Source organism: Chrysemys picta, chromosome 12, assembly GCF_011386835.1.
Source record: "Chrysemys picta bellii isolate R12L10 chromosome 12, ASM1138683v2, whole genome shotgun sequence".
Lineage (NCBI taxonomy): Eukaryota > Metazoa > Chordata > Testudines > Emydidae > Chrysemys > Chrysemys picta.
Genome location: NC_088802.1, coordinates 48,619,599 through 48,638,678, shown reverse-complemented (window position 1 = coordinate 48,638,678; position 19,080 = coordinate 48,619,599).

The window sequence follows — 19,080 nt, the reverse complement described above, 5'->3', positions numbered from 1 at the left end:
TTGAACAAGTGAGAATACAAGATTTATGACAATTACCATCTTTCCGTAAGAAGTTATCATGATATTTCATTATGATAATGAACATGTTTGGAACTTTGGCAAACCTGTAATGAAGCATGGCACTAGGTGTTGGGGGGGTGGGGGAGGAGGGGAAGGAATTGCTTCACTGCACAAAATGATATACTCTTGCAATTCATTGTTCTATGGCTGAGCTGTGTGTGGTGATAATTTATTGAGGGACAGAAAGATAATTCGAGTTTATATGATTGGGGCTGTTTAAAATTTAAATGTACAGTATAATTGTAGGTCTCCATTGCCTCTGAAACTGGTTTCTTTTTTTCTGACTCCAAACTAGCTTAATTCTGTACATTCCCACCAGGGCCGGCTCCAGCATTTCTGCCGCCCCAAGCAAAAAAACAAAAAACAAAAAACAAAACAAAACAAAAAAGCCGCGATCGCCAGCAGCAATTGGGGGAAAAAAAAAAAAGCCGCGATCAGCGGCAGCAGTTCAGCGGCAGGTCCTTCGCTCCTAGAGGGAGTGAGGGACCTGCCGCCCCCGAATTGCCGCTGGTGCCGCCCCTCTCCCTTGGCTGCCCCAAGCACCTGCTTTTTAAGCTGGTGCCTGGAGCCGGCCCTGATTCCCACTGAACGGTGCTGAAATTTGGTATCCAGCGTGTGGAACCAGTGGTTAGATCCTCCACAGTTAGGCCCAAATCAGGCATTGAGAGTTGTGAGATCTCAGCGCCCTGCAGGATTGAGCCCTGAATTTGTACCACTCTACAAGTTCCTGGTGCTTTAAATCCCATGGGCAAATCACACTGCAACTCTTCCAACCTCCTGCAGCGCCAGAAGCGTCAACAAATTTCAAGCTATCAAGCCAAATGCACAAAGGACATCATGAGGCTTAAGAACACACAAACAAACTAGTGTTAAAATTTGCTGACGCTGCTGGCACTGCAAGAGAGTCATCTCAGTGTGCTTTGCTCATGTGATTTAAGGTAACGGGACTGTTTAGAGTAGTACAAATTGGGAGGCAGATCATGTGAAGGGCCGAGTCCCCTCAACGGGCACTGAGTCGAGGCTCGAGGCAGCAGCATGCAGAATTTTACGAGATGTGACTTGCAGCTGGAGGGACAATGGAGCCTGAACTTCTAAATATTCGATTTCAGCATCAGGGGACTGTAGAGAATGAAGGTGGAGGAGACAGGGGAGAAAAAATCAGTTTGAGAAACTATGAAAACCTATAATTATATTCTTCACTTAAATTTTAAACAGCCCAAATTATATAAGCACAAATTATCTATCTTTCCCTCAATAAATTATCACCACACACATGCCAAATGACAACGAATTGCAAAAGTATATCATCTTCTGCAGCCGAGCAGTTTTTTCCTCTTCCAAATGTATTACACTCTGTTTAATTGAGGCTACATTTTTGTGAACAATAACTTGTATCAATAAATAATGAGTCATGTCCACATATTCTTCTCAGTGCTTTCTATCATACCTCATTTGCATAGTTTGTGAAATGCAAGGATAAATCGTAATGGATCCTTAAGAGAAGGTACAGTTTGTAAAGCCTCTCTCTTTATACATAAAATAGCTGTTTAAGTGTGGCTCTCTACAGCATCTTCAATATGCTAGCTAATGAAATGTGAGAAATGACAAAGATTTCCCATTTTTGAAAATGAGGCGATAATGCTGGAGAACTTGCTTCACGAGAAAAAATAAACAAGGGAAAAGCTCCAGTCAAGATGCCAGACCTTATCCGCAACACAAGATGTATTGTTTTACAGTAGCAGTACAGTTAAAGCGGTACAAGCACCCTTAGCGTGGACACAATTACACAAGTATTAATGTGCCTATACTGGTATAGCTAATCCTAAACAGGCACTATATATAAGGCATATTTTTAGTGGACTAATTGGGTCCACACCGGGGGGTTTAGCTATTTTGATCAAAAAAATCGCACCCTAACTGCAATGGTTTTACCAATAGAAAAATCTGTGTGTAGACAAAGCCTTAATGGGACATAAACGCCCCTAATTCCACATTTAAAACTACCCTTGGCATCACTGGGCTCTCTGCGTACAGGGTTGAGGGCAAAATATGCCCCCTCTCAGCGTAATCACTACATAAAAAGAATGGATCTGATTGACATAGCGGGTAGGGTTTCCAGGTGTCTGGTTTTGGAGCCGGACCTGCTGGCTACTTCCGGGGCGCAGCGTGGAGACAGGACAGGTAGGGAGCCTGCCTTAGCCCTGCTGCACCGCTGACTGGGAGCTGCCCGAGGTAAGCCCGTGTCCCCAACCCTGAGCGCCAACCCCTTGCCCCAGCCCTGAGCCCCCCCAAACCCGGAGCCCCCTCCTACACCCCAAACCCCTCATCTACAGCCCCACCCCAGAGCCTGCACCCCCAGCTGGAGCACTCACCCCCCTGTACCCCTGCCCCAGCCCAGAGCCCTGTCCTACATCCTGAACCCCTCATCCCCGGTCCCACCCCAGAGTCTGCACCCCCAGCAGGAGCCCTCATCCCCACCCACACCCCAACCCCTTGCCTCAACCCGCAGTCCTTTCCCGCACTCCAAATCCCTCAGCCTCACCCCCCAGTCTGAAGCTCCCTCCTGCACTCCAAACCCCTCATCCTCCGCCCCACCCCAGAGCCTGCATCCCCAGCTCTCATCCCTTCCCACACCCCAGTCCTCTACCCCAGTCCAGTGAAGGTGAGTTAGGGTGAGGGAGATCGACCAACCGAGGGAGGGGGAATGTAGTGAGCGGGGGCGGAGCTTTGGAGAAGGAGTGGGGTGGGACTAGGGTGTTTGGTTTTGTGCGATTAAAAAGTTGGCAACCCTAATAGTGGGCACTCTAGTATTCCTGGCTATTGAAGGACCCAATTCAAAGCCCACTGAAGTCAGTATACGTCTTTCCATTGACTTTACTAGGTTTTGGATTAGACTCCAGATGAACAGCTAGAGATGCTTCCAAAGTTTCTGTTAACTGGAATGTGGTACCAAATGTCCAGAGGGCATTTGCCTGATTTACTGGTTCCAGCCAGAGTCCTCAGACCCTGGCCCAGCAATTTGTAGTGCCATACCAGAACTCCAAGCTCAGCTCCTCTCTGAAGGTCTCCAAATGGCTGGGTTGAAAGAGTTTATATTGAAGGCAGTGACAATGAAAAATTCCCATTGCATAATTCTTCAAGGTGAGTCTACAAATGGTCTTATCATAATTCACTGATAATAATTTGCCTGACCTATTTTACCCTTCAGTTGGCTGAAGACCAGAGCAAGAAAGAGTGTCAATGTGGCTACGTTGTGTTAAAAGTGCTTTGGGCCACACGTCAAGGGCAGGCCAACATTTGCGGCCTTTTGCAATCCCGTCCTCAGAGAAATGCAGACAGATAATTGTAGAATTTTAATATTCTGTCTCTGAAACAAAAGATACCCTTGATCATTCACACTAATAAGCCAAATTCTAATGTGTGTGATACATCTGCAGTTCAGCATCATTATGCTATCTATGCACAAACCTTTCTTCCTGTTTGTGCACAGGCATTACACTCAGTTTGCTGCCCTCTGCTGGAAGAAATCAGAACTGCTCAGCTGCATGTCAGAGTCCCTATACTGTTAACCGCGATTCCCTTGGAGCACTACCGGTTGCTTCTTGTGCTTTTGGAGGAGGTAGATCTGCATTCTATTCCTGCTTCAATTTGGAAATTGTAGGTGGCCACAAATTTGTCACATTATACCACAAATAGTTTATACTGTGTGTGTGTTGACAATAAAGCGTTCATTGTTCATGAGGGCAGGGGACTGGACTCAATGACCTCTCAAGGTCCCTTCCAGTCCTAGAGTCTATGAATTGTCCTTGCCTTGGAGTTTGTTTGGATGTAACATGATTTTCTTGCATTTAACTAGTGGAGTGTATTGTCTCTCAATATCCTGCTGTGGGAGCTTTGGCCGACAACATTTCTATCTGTCACCTACTTATGTCACCCATCGCGGTAGTGTCTGAGCACCTCTGAAACATTAATGATTTGACTCTCACCACACAGGATGGGGCAGGGAAGTGTTATTGTCATACACAGTTGACAGATGGGGAACTGATATAGAGTATGTTTACACAGTCTGTGGCAGCGAGCCTCTGAGAAGTGAGGTTCTTACCCACGAAAGCTTATGCTCCCAATACTTCTGTTAGTCTTAAAGGTGCCACAGGACCCTCTGTTGCTTTTTACAGATTCAGACTAACACGGCTACCCCTCTGATACTTGAGCCTGAGTTGACAGACTTGGGCTTGCAGGGTTTGGGCTAGTGCTCTTAAAATAGCTTTGTAGATGTTGTGGCTCAGGCACCAAAGCCTACAGAGTGGGGTGATCCTCAGAGACCACGGTGTAGCCTGAGTCACAACTTTTAAATGCTGTTTTTAAGCATGGTAGTCTGAGTCTGCCTAAGGTTACGCAAGCCGTTTGTGGCAAAGCCAGGAATCGAACCCTCGTCTCCTGAGTCCTAGGCCAATGCCTTGGATGCAAAGCCATCCTTCCTTCCCTTTTTCTGCACCCACACAAGTAGAATATTCCAGCTCCACCACTTGCGTAGTGGAATGAATCTTCTTAATGAAGGAGTTGTCTTTTAATTTGCCCCGGGCCTTTAATAAATCTAACACTTTAGATAGCACTATTCGGCCCCTATTGGGCTGTTCCACACACTTAAAAATATCTTGAATCTAAATGTGCCTCCATGGCACAAGTCTGTCCCATTTCCCACATCCTTGGCTTGTTTTTATGTTCAATGCTCTATCTTTTCCAGAGTGACTGGTTTCAAAGTCCCCTATTGGTATCATCTCTTGCATTGTGTGAGCACTGGGCAGAGTGACCTGACTATATCAAGCCTTAGTCTGGTTTCCTTTTTTTAATCCTTTAAACCATGTTGCTGGAGGCTGGTAGCCATGGTAACTCCCTTATCTCTATTGAAAAATAAATACCAAAAATTGCTTTTCACTATTTATATGTAAAAATGCAGAAGTAACTAAAACCTACAGCCTATGACTCACTTCTTATTTTGAAGTCTCTTCTGCTTCTGTAAGATGTGGAACTAACTTGTGTTATTATTAAAACAACCACTGATACTTTTCAAGAGATTCCATTGACAACAAATGTAATGGGCTTGGCAGAGTTTGTATGAAACACCTTGTTCTGATTAGCTGTTGTTGATGCTGAGAAAGGGTAAAGTGGGTTCTGCTGACTCACTGAAGGAGGTGGGCATGGCTCTGTAGAGATAGAAGATCTAGGCTGTGGGCTGGGCACTCCTGAAGGAGGAACCCTAGGAGCAGCCAAATCTGGAGAGAAGGCTTGAGCTGATCTTTGTAATTATTAAAGTCTTTGTTAATAACCAAACCCCAGGAAAGGGGCTTTTTTTTTTAATGCTATAGTGTGCCCTGACTTTGTTTTAAAGCAGGTTGGGAAAGGCACCTGCTCACAATCAGTTTAACAAAATTCTTTCCAACTTGAAATTACTACAGGTCTAAAAATGACCTTTTTGTTTAATTACTGCACCTTGATATCCTTAATCCACTAGATAATTCAGAGATTTCTGCTATATCAAATCAATTTCACTGTTTTTAATTCCTGCATAAAAGAATCAACAATTTGCTTTTAAAAGGGGTTTCTTTACATCCAGTTTATTTGATTTATGTTTGTAAAAATATAAAAAGGGTTCTGACCCATACACTCCAGCAATCTATGTGCTGCAGATTAAGACCCTTTGGAACAATTTCCCACCACCATGTCCAATACCTGGGGGAAAAGATGAACCTAGCAGTGTGCTATGAAGATGATTGTATTTGAGCTATTTTGAACCAAGAAGGAGGGAATGACCAGGACCCTCACAAAGAATGTCCTGCCAGCAGTCCTATTCATTTGCACTAACAGGGCTCCAGCTTTTGGTGATCTTGTGTGCTTTTCGTTAGTGATGGCCTCTCTTATAATTCTTCTAGACTGGTTTTCATTTTCTTTCCTTCTTTGGCTGGGTGAATATTTCATAATGAATAACTTAGTTAATAGGTTATCTGTTAATTGAAAATATCATATATTCACAGTGTTTCCAACTCACACCCTATTTGATGTTTTTCTTAAAGCCCCAGCCTGCTGTCAACAAACTACAAGAGAATCTCAGCTTTCATTAAAAAATAAAAAGTAAGTTTCTAGTCTGCATGGTGCCAAGAAAAAGCTTGAAAATGTGAAGCAAGTGCACCCTAAAGGCTCAGAAATCAGAAAGCCAATAAAAAGAAAAACATTTATTATTTAAAAAAAAACTCATAATTTTTGGGGCCTGACTTATGATTTTTGAATGCCTGGGGTGGGCTCATGGTGTATGGGTTCATTTTGGACACGTGGCTTGTTCCTGTTCTCTGACTGGATGGGCATAACTCTTAGAACCAGGATTCCAGCGAGACTGCTTATGTATGTGAATTCTTGGAGTATGCTCCAATATATGAGTAAAATCCACTTGTTTAGAACCTTCCAGCCAGGAACCTTTTTTGTTGGATAGTCGCAGAAAACAAACAAGAAAAGGGCATATGGACACAATTAGAAGCAAATGAATAATCATGGAAAGGTTTGCTTTAATCCAGCGGTTCTCAAACTTTAGCAACCTGGGGAGCCCCATTTTGATTTAAAATTTTTGCGGACTCCCAAGCCTCCGGCTCAGCCCCAAGCCCCGCCCCCACTCCACCCCTTCCCCCAAGGCCCCACCCCACCTCTTCCCACCCCCACTCCACACCTGCCCCTCCTCTTCCCCGCCTCTTTCCGCTCCTTCCCCCAGGTGTGTCCTGTCCCCACTCCTCCCTCTCCCTCCAGTGCCTTCTGCACGCGGCTGAACAGCTGTTCCCTGGCATGCAGGAGGTGCTGGGAGGGAGAGGGAGGAGTTGATCAGTGGGCCCTGCGGGTCTGCGGATCCCAGTTTGAGAAACGCTGCTTTAATCTAACTGTACTTAGGTCTGGCTTTGCCTCTCCGTGCAGAACGTGTCCCACTTAACAAACTGGGTTCTGATTTTTTTTCTTTAATGGTTAGGATTGTTTTGAATGAGAGAGCTCCTCTGAACCTTATTCATTGGCCATCCATATTCTGACAGGCTGAGGTCCTAGCTAGAGTTTGGCATCAGATAATTGTGACAGTTCGTAGGCATGATGTTGAAAGATAAATTTGGAGCATCTGTTACTCCAGAAATGGGCTTTCAATATATAGATAAGCTGATTAGCCAAAGGGGGTTAGAGAACTCATGGAGTTGCCTGGGACTTCATGTAAGGAGTTGGCAGACAGAAGTGTCATGCCTGCCTTCTTCCCCCTCACACACACTATGAAGGGAGAAATGAACCCAGAAGAGTAGATCTTGGATTTCATGCTATTTTATTAATTGTCCTTTGCCTAAATAGGAATAGATGCGAACAACCATCATGATATTTGGCACCTACACACTGGCTTTTCGTGCAAGTATCAATCGCTTCTCACAGCAGCCCCATGAGTAATGTCCCCATTTTACAGCTTAAATGACCTGCCAAAGATTTTGCAGCTAATCAGGGGCAGTTGGGGACACAATCCAGACATCCTCTAGCATTAACAACAGGGACCTACTACTCAACAATAATTATTCTGCATCGTTCCACAGGCATCCAGCACCTGAATGTAGGACAAGTAGGGTCCAGTAAACTAGACATTCCTATCCAGGGTCCTTTTCCATACCTTCGTGTCCTAAGCAATGCCCCAGAAGGTGTCTTTTGTTTCCCGCTTGTGCCACCCATTTCTGAAAGTCCCAGTTTGCTGCCATAGGATTTGATTTATTGTTCTCTGTGGTGATTGGGTGTATTGTTACACGTGGATGTGGGTTATATGAGAGCAGACACAAAAGTCATCCTCCATTCTGGAAGGTGGGGGCAGGGCAGACTGAGTGGCTGGTCCTGGTGACAGGTCCTCACTGCTGTGTTCTACAATGTTGAAATAAAGATAATGTGATTATTCAATGTGAGCTCTTAGTGCCTTAATGAGAAGAATCAACACAGTACTTCCCGTTCCCTGGAGTCCAGGAGGACACAGAAGTATTCCTATCTTCTCCCTGGGACACTCTGCACCTCCATGCCGTGGGCTAGAAATTGTCAACTTATTATGGGGCTGGACACTTCCATGGGAGAGCTTTTATTTTTGAAAAATGACTGTCTTCAGCACACATGCAAAGCCATCTCTATGTAACAGTGAAGGTGTGACACCAACCACCCAATGCAACAGAAGATGGACAAAGACAGCCCACATCTCTAAGTGGGCACCTATGAAAGATTTCCAAATCCAGCCTGGATGCTTACATTGGCTCTTAGTAAAGCCCACGTTGACCCTTTAAATGTGGATTTCAGTATCCAGATACAGGATCTATTCACCTGTGCCTGAAAATTGGGCTCCCAGTCGTTAATTGACCCTAGGTATTGAATAGTGGGCAGTCTTACATACCAGATATGCTGCTGCACGATCTGAGGTCAGTGGACTGGACTGGAGAACCAGAAAGAATGTTCATAGCTTCACAGTAATTGCCATAACAAGCGGAGCAGCGAGAGCCAAATTTAACCACCATTACAGAACACGCACCATAGAATACAGTCTGCGCTGAGAGCAAGTGATGTCAAAATTCATAATAAAGTGCTTCAGTATTTCCAGACAGAAAATAGACATCGGAATTAGGCCCAGTTCAGGAGTCAATAGATACTGCCTCTCCACTTATAGACATAAATCATTAGTGTATTGTCATTTACTTCTGCAGTCTTCTACTGGGTGAAAACACTGGCATAACCCTACAAGTTACTGCATACAGATTTTTTTTCCTCCCTTGAAATAATAATTTTCCTGTCTGCCAGCAGCTCTGCTGTTTACAGCCTACAGATCACAGACCGATGGGGTCATTCAGTGTGAATTTCCAAGCCATGTTCAACCTTTACCTTATTTTGAAATGCCATGGGAAAAATAATCCCTGTTCTGGTTTTCATGTAAGCAACAGCAAATGCTGGGTGCCAAGAATGCAAAGGATCCCAATTGACAGTAACTAACAAGGTTATTCTCTAAGTGATGTCATGTATTTGTGTTTTTCTGTGAGGTTGCAGAAAGTAAGGCTGGGCAAAAGGCAGAAAACTAAAATAAATATTCTTATTACATCTCACAAATACAAGCTTGTGCATCTCCTCATCACTCTCCTCACCCCAATCTCACAAATTTAAGACCCTAGAATGTACCTTGTCCAGTGATTGCTAGAGGAGTAGCATAAAGCAGCAATCCAGGGCTTGTCTATGTGGTGACTTTAGTGTGCGGCAAGCCAGGGTGTGAATCTACAGCTCACCAACTTTGCCACCCACTGACCTGCCATATAGATAACCCCCCTGTCTTTTCTCACCAGCAGCTAATATAATAAGATAATGCAGTGATAGATTCCTGACTATAAACTCTCATCCATCAGCTTGTAACTGGTGAGGTTTGGGAAGAAGATCCTTCTATTGACAAGTTATTGCATCATTGGACGCTGTGGGGTTTCTTACACCTTCATCTGAAACGTCTGGAACTGGCCATTGTGCCCGGATCACTGATCTGATGCCTATATTCCTACTGTTAGCCATCCAGTTTGAGTTGCTAGCTGGTTCACAAATGGAGTATGTGAGTTCATGAAAAATGGCAGAGATTGTGTTCGAGGAGAATCTAAGAGAATTTAGTCCTGAAGGAGCATAGGTGAGACATCTTTGAAAAAAGAGTTGGTGTTTTTGTGAATGTTGGATTGATGCTTCCTGGAGACTTTCTCAGATCAAGATGTTATTGCTGTTTGCCTCGATGGTGCTTTGGTTGGTCCGGGAAAAGCAGTAATAGACTCTGTGAAATTTCTGATTTCATAACTAATTAGGGGTGAGTCCTGAATACTTGTTAGAATCATAGAATCATAGAATCATAGAATATCAGAGTTGGAAGGGACTTCAAGAGGTCATCTAGTCCAACCCCCTGCTCAAAGCAGGACCAATTCCCAGTTTAGTCTGCTTCCTAACTCATTTGTGATAAACAGTTAGCCCAGGTCCTTATACTTTCAGGTGCTTGTAAATTCTGTGAATTAATGTGGATAAAACCATCACCTAAATAGGCCCCTCTGATATCCTAAATGCTAGTACAGCAAACCATACCATGGAACTGAAAGGCCAATTGCATAACCCTGAAATTAAACTCTGTTTAAGGAGTGAAAAGTCCATGTTGTGAATTACAGTCCCTAGCCATTGCTTCTCAGCAAAAATCAGATTTTCTAATGTATTTCAGCTTGATCCATTTTTGTCCATCAATCACAATTAATTATTCACTCAGGGTACTGCGTATCCATCAAACTCTGATAAATTCACATTGCAAAAGTCGATGCTCGTGCAGATTGTATCTTCTTTTGCCATCAGTACCATCTGTTCTTGGCACTAGCACAAAAGGGCTAGACTGTAGATATGCTGATCAGTCACTGAGAAAATTCACTTCCAAAGTATTTATCTCTCTTTCACCTCAGGCAACAGGACAGCTTAATTCTCAGTTAGGTTAGGGTCCCTGAATAGTTTTCACTCACTTTAAAGTCCTTTTATGCTGCCAGATTGCTGTAAAGAGTTCATCCTGTAAATGAGAATCAGATCTGAAATGTTGACATGTTTCATCTCAGTGGCAGTCTCTCTCGCTCTATAAATAGTATACCTCCTTTCAGTAAGTATGGTGGTCATTATAGTCTAATATAGTTTTTCTGGTTCTGTCCAACTCTTCCTGGAAAGACACTATTCCATAGTCATGTTTGTTTACCATATTTTGAGGTGCGGGTGCTTCACTTTCGTTGAACCCTGGGTATGTCTCTCTGGGCAGAATTTTTGTCCTAATTCTGGTCTCTCATTAAATTAGACTGTGCCTTGCCCCCTGATTTTGTATTAATCTGAATATCTCCCTCCTATGTTTCCTTCAAAATGTCAGGGCAAGTTACCAATAGATTTCCCAGTCGAGCAGCTATATTCATGGCAATATGGATACATGGAATATCTATTGCTGCTAATGGGGCTGTATCAGTGAAGCTCTGTCAGAACTCCACATAGGAGCAGTCACTTGGCATACAGGACACATTTTTTGCAATGGTTAGGAATGTCAGACTGTAGCAAGTGCCAACAAAACTAAGCCAAGATTCTGTCACTTGGTGTTTCCATGACAAAATGGCCTGCCTAGAGTTCAGAATCTGCCATCATAATGCCTTGGGACTACCAGTGGCTCAATGATTTCCTTCAAGTCTCCTTTTTCCAGACAGTCCTTGGTGTCACTGGGGAGCAGGAGGAATACTTTTCATTATGCCATAAATAGGCTGGCACTGTGACTGCCCCCACTAGCTTAAATTTAAGCAAGAGCAAATAATTTGTTTAAACTACAGCTTGAAAAAACAAACACCCCCAACCAATTGGCTTTATACCCAGCCCAGAGTTGGAAGGTTTTACACCTTTTGAGAGTGTCACCTTCTCCTTAACTGCAAATGAAGTCTAGCTTGTGATCCCTCCCCCAGAAAATCTTGTTGGAGTTTTGTCAAATCAATCTCTGACCATCCTTCCCACTGAGTGGCAGTGGGGACTGAACTTTTCCCTTCAGTTCATAAACACATTTAATTCTAGGTCACTATGCACCTAGGGATATGCTGCTATTACATTCATTTGGGTGGCAAAGTGGAGACAGCCTAAGGTCCAAGACTGTTGATTCTTGGCACAGAGTGACCCAATGGCTGTCTCCATCATTAACATGTTTGTTCAAAAAGTCACTGTTGCTTATGGACAGTCCCTTCCTGTTCATGTACATAGTACTCAAGGCAGCACGGCTCTGATCCCACACGTGGATCTGTGTTGGTGGTCTCCTGCATCCACACACCATATCACTGAACTCAAGTTGGGCTGTATGGAGTGCAAAGGTCTGACAGCCTGGATTCAGCTGCAGGTTCAGGGCCTACGCTGCAATACTTTACGCGCTTCTTAATTACCAACAAAGTGGGTTGGTTTTATTTGATCTTCCCATGGGTGTATAGCTTATTATTTTCATTGTACTTTCTTTGAGGAGTTATCCTCAACTCCAAAGTTTTGTTTCTGACTTTTGCCAGAATAATGAAGCTCCCAGCTTCTTGTTCTCGTGTACCACCTTTAACTGGTTTCGAACTTGGATTCATCTGCCTTCTGACTGAAATAAGACCATTAGTATTTTTAGCCAAAGAAGCACGGAAGCTTGGGAAGTGCTAGGGTGTGGTGCCTGATATCAGGGATTCTCTTGCAGAATCACACTGAATGGTAAAATATAACAGTTTGGTGAGTAGCTAGTGATCTCATCGTTCTTCTCTGGCTACAAATGGTGATGCCGCATGGACTTGTTATTCACGTTCATACATGGCAAGAGGTTTTCTCATTCCATGACAGTTTGCAGTCAGCCCACAGAGCATATGCTGGCAAGGAAATACGGCCAGTGCGGGTGGCTGGTGCAAAGCAGATTTAGGGTAATTAATAAATTGCAATCACATCACACAATCTCTGTTATGCTGCTTGTTTTTTCTAAGTCATTTTACTTTTTCACCTTGCTCAGAATACTCCACTTAGGCTCATTAAAAACACTTTATGTTATAAACACAGACCATTTTTCATTTCCTTTGCAAACAGTGCTGATCTGATAAGTGTGTTTCCTTTCCCAGAGCTGTGAATATTTCTTTGTGGAAGAAAGTTTGCTTTGATAAAACAGAGTTTAGTGTAGCGTGTACTTGACCCCTTTTCCCCCCCTCTGACAAACGTTTAGCTTCTCAATGATACTTTCCTTTCCAGGGATCTGAACTACACTGAGCATTTCACTTCCGTATACAGAAAGCAGAGCTCTGGGTTTCCCCGTGATTCCTTCAGCAGGTTTTTAGTGTAACACCAAATGAATGCCTTGTAATGTATTATCTAGAGCTGGGGAAATAGTGAAGATGAATGGTCGAATAACTGAGAAATATTTGATTCAACCAGCTTTAATAAGAAGCCTTGTCAGAGTAAAGCAGGAATATCTTTACCTGGTGATAACTATGGAGTACACTGTGGCTTTAAGCCATGGCCTGCGTTAGGGGGTGTTGTGCCTTTGCTCTTTACACAATAAATATGAGCTCTCATGCCAGAAATATTGTGAAACAGAGAGCGGCTGCCAGAAGCCTCCAGAATCCAACCAGAACAGCACAGTGTGTATATGTAGCTAGGCCTGGCATGTTGTGTGTACTCAAGAAACCTGGTTATTTGAACCCCACTGTGCCCATTTGATTTTTTTTTTTTCATATTGTGTTTGTGGTGAAAAGAGCAAAAGACACCGAAGGGTGAAAGGGGGCTGGACCAACAGCTGCTTGCAAAGCCATTATAATGCTCGGTGCCTCTGGGAGCACTGGGAGAGTAGAGTATACACCTTGGCAGCACGCGCCATGCCTTCTTTAACAAGGCACCATGTACACGTCTCTCTGTGCCAGCCCAGCTCTATTGGCCAGTACAGAATGGGGGCGGGGACCTGGCTCTGCTCTTGCTTCGCCCCTCCCCTGTAGAGTTTTTTTTATGACATTGGTGGCGCTAAAATCCCTGAGTTTTAAACCACTGAAAGTGCAGGGAGTAGGAATGTGCCCAACCGCTGCACCGAGGAAGGGGGAGGCTCTTTATGCCAGCTCTCCCAGCACTTGTTCACCTACTCTGAGCTAGGCACCTTCTAACCGCACACAAACTGCATTCGTTATTTGAATTCAGTGATTGCCCTTGTGCTTTATTCAGATCGTCTGCTCTGGGACAGCCCTAGGGAAGCATCCTGCGGGCCTGGGCTCAAGCCTGGGCATTTAATTCAAGCCTGCTGGTCCTACCAAATGGGAAGATTAACTTGCCCGTGAGTATGTTGCATAGCCACAAGTTAAACTGCCTAGTGCGGCTGTGAGGAATTGCCATGGCCAGAGAACGTGTCATCACAAAGGAGCGATGGAGCTAATGTCAGCAGGAACCCACTAAGTGACTCGTGACGTGAAAGGATGCAGTGGCACAAGAAGCCTTTCCAGCTGCAGCAGTAGGAGGGGTAATTGGCTCAGGAATCATCATCATTTCTATTAATTAGAAAAAGAGACGGGCAGTGAAAAAGCCCAGTGGGCACCACAGAGGAGAAAGCAAATGATACTTGTGTTTTCCAAATCCTGGTTACTGTTTTAATTCATTTTTTACAGCCAGCTTTGTCATTATTGCCCGTTAGCCACATAATCTAGGAGGAGATATTAGCTTGGGTTTGTTAGAAGGGGCATGAGCTTTGGGGTTGGGAGATGCGGCTCTTTTACTCATTCTTCCAGGGATCTGTAATATCCTCAATCAGATCTTCAACCCTTTGTGCTGCGGGTGTTGGGGAATCCTGGGCTAACCCAGGACAGATGAGCCAAATGGGGTATGGTGGTAATTACAGCCAAGGAGCATCAGCTCGATGACCTCTGCTACTGCCTGGCTGGCAAAACAGTCCCAGAAACCTATTGTAGCTGTCACAAGTTGGAACATCCTCGTGGCTGCTCTAACTTGCAGGAGGAGATGGTTTGGCCCCTATGTGACAACAGAATTGGGGAAGCAGAGGTAGCTGTAAGCCATCTTTGCCTCCCCCGTCTCCGCTGTGCCCTGGAAATCAGCAACTAGCCATATTGCTGTGTACTCTGGCCAGGGATGATGCCAGAGCGGTATGAGAAGCCCTTAGCCAAACTCAGAAGCAGGCTCTGTGTGTGTCTGGTTCCCAGCTGCAAAATGGAGACACGCAGATTTCGTTACTCACATTCCAGGGGCATTGAGCGCACTGCTGTGAAGATGTAAAGTCCCAAGTGCTATAGGTGGCCCACGCACAAGGACAGGCTCTTTCTGGATGATGCATCCTCTGCACCAGCACTGGAAAATATATGAATTTCTTCAGGGTTTTGCACCCGGAGAGGCCACTTGAAACTTAACTATGGAACGGCAACCTGGAAATAAACCTGGCAGCATAACAGCCCGTCAGGCCGGATGCAGTGTGGCCTGAGTCTGTCTAGTTACAGGCTGCTGACAAATGGAGGCAAGTTTAAAAGAAGAACGTGCTCCAATTCAGTGATGAGAGGGAGAGAGAGGGCTCCTGGAGAGGAAGAAAACTAGACACGTTTGGGTTTTAAAAGCAGGCTGCTGTTTACGGTTAGCGACGGGACTGCTGCCTCCTTGGAGCAGCCATAGAAACCACTCATCAGCACTGCATAGACACTGAGAGCTGTATTTCTCATGCTGCATTCGCTGGTATAAATCTGACAATGAAAGCCGGTATTGTACTGTCTCAGCAGCCCTGCTGGTCTGTCTGTAATTTCCATCTCATGGGTCCTCAGGCCTTTGGTTGCAGGATTCTGAGGACAGACGGTAGGGAAGAGTGCTTTTGTGTCCCAGGAGGTGTTCTAGGGGCCAAACTCCAGCCTGGAACCCCCTCCCAAGCCCTACATGGTGTGCGTGGTGTAATAATGATAAAACATGAGTCTGATGAGTTTAAGAACTTGCCCTCTCTGGAGCAGAGAAAAGGCAGTTTAGTATGGAATGTTACAAATGTCTAAGGGTTTGCAAGCCACATGTGGCATTTAGATGATGGATGTACTTCTTCTGGGGGAATAATTGCTCTTTCTGTTAGTTGGCATTTCTTTAAATCTATGATGCACTTTAATGCATCTGGCTGACTGTGTATGTGGGGCTTGGTAGACTGCCATGAACCAAGCTGCTTTTATACAGTCAGATATCTCCTTTAACCAGATGCCAAGGGCTGTGTCCTGCCTGCAACTCCTTGAATTCCTTCTGGGTTCCCTAGGCCTTAATTCAAGTGTATGAGGTTGAGAAAGTGATCCACAAAAAATGAAACCCTAGAAATTAGTGCAAAAGGTCCACAAAACACCCAACTGCAGGAGGTTCACCCATTTCTATCAAGATATTACCAAATATAGAGGGTTCGCAGGCCTTTTGCATGGAGGATTCTGGAGACAGATAGTAAGGAAGTGTGCTGCTGTCTGGAAGAGACGGGCCAAATTCGGATCCTTTTATACCTCATGATCCCTACATCTCTTTTACTGTGTCAACATGAACCCGACTGCCTTATAAAAAAACGTGCGGAATTGGCTGTTTCTGGAGCAGAAGGCAAAGCAGTTTAGCGCCACGTGCCTCATATTATTTTTCAGTTCCTGAATGTTTAGGGCTGATTCAAAACCAAATAGCTTCAGCGTGGCTCTTAGGGAAAACACCTGCAACCTCATCACATCCTAAAGCTCCCAATGTGAATCTGTTGCCCTGCTCCTTACAATTAAACCAGATTCCAGGATGTGGATAGAAGCCCTTGGTTGTAGCTGTTACCATCCTACATGTAGGTGCACTGCTGAGAAGGATGGTCTAGTAGTTAGAGCACTAGCCTGGGGCTTAGGAGACATTCATTCAATTCCCTGCTCTGCTACAGATTTCCAGTGTGATCTTGAGCAAGTCACCTAGGCCCAGATTCTCAAAGCTATTTAGGCCCCTAACTTTCCTGAGGATCAGAGCCTTTATTTTCTCTGTGCCTCGGCTCCCCATCTGTGAAATGGGCTAATGCTACTGCCCTGCTGCCCAGGGGTGCTGTGAGGATTGTGAGGTGATGGTGATGGGGGCTAGATAAGTACCTCAGACTGCAGTGTGAGAAGCAGTGTATTCAACTGTTCTGTGGAGTGCAAGGGCTCAGTGTTGCTCCCATTGAAGTCAATGGCAAGACTCCCAGTATCTTTAGTGTGAGCGGGAGTTTGGAATCCTCAGTTTACCATTAGATTTAGCCTCTTCTTCTTGTTCCAGGCTACTCTATTTCCCAACCAGTGAGGCTGTACATTGAGTCTCCATGTAGCAAGGGAAACTCATCCTCTTGCCTAATTTCAAAATGCTAATCCTATTTAAAACCAGCCAACCAACATCAAAACAGCGCAACCCCTAACGACACTGTACTCTGCACGCTGGTTCTCTTGCAACACCTTTTCCTCCTGGGCTAGTCTGGAAATAGATGTAACAAAGCCAGTTTCTCAGATGGCTGGTAGTCTCAATTCATCTGAGAAAAAAATACTTTAATAAATTGGTGACTTGATATGGTGTAGCCTCCTGTATTTAATTACAAACACTTTACCTGAATGGCTCTTCATATGCCATGCAAAATCTATTACTGTATTGTAAGTTGTCCTGAATCGTCTTGCTGAGTTAGGGCCAAATACCTCTGGATTTGGAGGGCTCTAGACACAGTGGTGTTTGGGAATCACACACAAAACCTTGCATGCTGCCGGATTCAATTTCACATGACCTTTCTGCACCCCAGTGCATGGTGGAGGGAGAGGTATGTGGTGAATCTGCAACTGCACCAACTCCCCTGCCATCCCATCGTCCAGCCCCATCGGGCACGGAAGGGTACAAGTGCTGCTAAAAGACACTGTGGTGGAACTTTACAAAGTGTTCAGGATTGGCCTAATGCTGTTCCTTTTGGAGTTGTGGTAAAGCTGAGATAGATAATCTCCATGCTTTTGAAAGCTCATCTGTTCTACGCTGGGATGACTGGGCAAGAGATGGTTATGGGTTTTTAAAATACATTTGGAAGGGTTAGCAGGGGTACTGGGCTGTGGCCATTGACTATAACACAAGCCCTGGCAGAGGGCAAGAAATACAACACTGTATAAAACATTCTGGGACGTTCTGGACTAAGGAGAGAGGAGAAATGTGTAAGTGCAGTGGATAACTGAATAAATTGCCTGATCTTTCCTTTGATATTGCTGGCACAGGGAGTGCATCATTCAAAATGCTTTTTCATGGGCTATTGGAAAGAGCAGCTATTCACGTGGGAGCTGCTTAATCTTGGGAGCAGCAGCTATTAAAAGTGGGAGCCTGCTTTGGAGTTTACAGGAGCTGAGCTTGCTGGAGGTACAGTAGGAGGTATTTTAGGCACCCAGTGGGATTTCCAAAAGGATCTGTGTGCCTAACACCCATGGGTGTTACGTGTTGGTATTTTCAAAAATCCCATGAGGTGCCGAAATACCTTTAAGAATTTGGCCCTTCAGCACTAAGTTCCAATAAGAATTAGGCTAAGGCCCAGATCTTCAAAGCTAGTCAGGTGCCTAACGTCCATTGATTCCAGTAGGAGTTGGGTGCCTAAATACTTTATAAGGATCTGGCCCTTAAGAGCCTAAGTCACTTCTGAAAGCAGGACTTAGGAGCCTCAGTAATTTAGGCACTTTTGAAAATTTGACCCCCAAGCAAGATGCAGAGCAGAAGCAGCCTTCGAGGCCAATCACTGGGGGATTGGTGCAGTCTCAGGTACATCTGCCTCTCGACAGCTAGTCACTGTATCCCTCATATGAGATCCAAATGTCCTGCCTGTTGTGCTGGCTTGGAGACCAGCCGAAATGCCGCCCTGTGACCATAAATCAGGGGCTTGCTCTGGCAGTTAGCAGATTTTTGTCTGGCAATCAGATAGGGCAAGAGGATTTTTAAACTCCCATAGCAGCGCAAAAACAAACATGCCATTCTCCTTTCTGCTTCTGAGGATGTGGTAGGCAGAGAGGGCTCAGCTGACACAAGTGGATCAGTGGATTCTTATCCTGTATATAACACTATGAATCCTGGCACCTTAGGAAACAGCCAGCAGTCCCCCTCTGTTTTAAAGAGCATACAGAAATTAATCGGTAAAGACAGGGCTTTAGCGGTGATGTGCTTCCACACCTTCCCGAGCCTGAATCCCTTTTATTCGATTCCAAGCCATCCCTGGAATGAGAGCGCCCCAAGTTTATTTCCAGTGCAGAAGGTTATGCAAACACTCCAGCATTACAATTGTGCACATTACACCTATTTTAACCCCTCCAAAAGGCCATGGTTGACCTTGGCCGTGACCAAAAATAAACAGGCTCCTGTTTTATTACCGTTTGTTCGTATTGTGGTCATGCCTGGAGGATCGCCCTGAAGGACCGGGATCCCAGTGAGGGGTTGAGGCCCTCATTGCTCCAGTCACCGCACACATAA